Genomic DNA, 908 nt, shown 5'->3' on the forward strand with positions numbered 1-908 from the left:
AGATCTGGACATGATCCAACCAGTGAAGGCAAGATCTAGACATGATCCAACCAGTGAAGGTAAGATCTGGTCGATATTTTCTTTGGAAACAATAGAGAGTATATTATTTTAAAAATAGATATTTTGAATTTTTTCATATTGCAACTTTGGAGCTTTATAACTCGAAAAGTACTCAATGAAGAAACATTTCATTACAATGTTTTGGAAAGCTCTCGAGGTCAGCTACAAGAATATGTAATAAAAAATAGGGGATGCCGTATAAAAAAAATTGAGGTGAGTTTCATGTGACTTTCAAATAATTCTTCAAGGTCAAAGCGATGGTACCATCTTATGGTCCCCTCGAAACCAAACAACTTTTGTTTGAAAAATTTTTCTCTCCCGTGCTTGGTTTTCGACATATTCGACTGGATGGATTAAAATGGTCCACCCTGTATATATATATATATGATGTAGCGTTACTGTGTTTGTAAATGTTAATACGATGAATTCTTTAATTGTTCTTAAAGTTTTATCCCTTCTGACATCAATTTGAGTACAGGTTGCTATGAAAATAGTACGTTCAAATGATATCATGTGCTGTATGAGTACCGAAAATAAAAGAAAAGGAAAAAGAAAGAAAGAAATATAAACAAAAGGATAATTCGTAAGTGTTTTACGAATATTTTTTAAATAAAAGTTATAGAGTTTGGTGAAAACAAGATACTCATACAACACTCATACAACATGATATTATTTGTACATACTATTTTCATAGCAATCTGTGCTCAGATTGATATCAGAAAGGAGAAAACTTTATATTTTAATATTAGAACCACTTAAACAATTCATCATACTATCTGGGAAATATTAACAAACACAGTAACGCTACATCAATATTATAATTTTTTATTTAAAAGTGTGAATGTTAT

The 908-nt window shown here is 30.2% G+C and overlaps 1 protein-coding gene across 7 annotated transcripts in view; it reads right to left on the reverse strand.

Annotated features, from left to right (window-relative positions):
- The window catches only part of LOC116852839 (zinc finger and SCAN domain-containing protein 2-like), a 102,867-nt gene that overhangs the window by 43,955 nt on the left and 58,004 nt on the right, over nt 1-908 (reverse strand). The window lies entirely within an intron of this gene.

This window comes from Odontomachus brunneus, unplaced genomic scaffold, assembly GCF_010583005.1.
Source record: "Odontomachus brunneus isolate Ranch 3 - 2012 unplaced genomic scaffold, Obru_v1 Obru_scaffold_258, whole genome shotgun sequence".
Lineage (NCBI taxonomy): Eukaryota > Metazoa > Arthropoda > Insecta > Hymenoptera > Formicidae > Odontomachus > Odontomachus brunneus.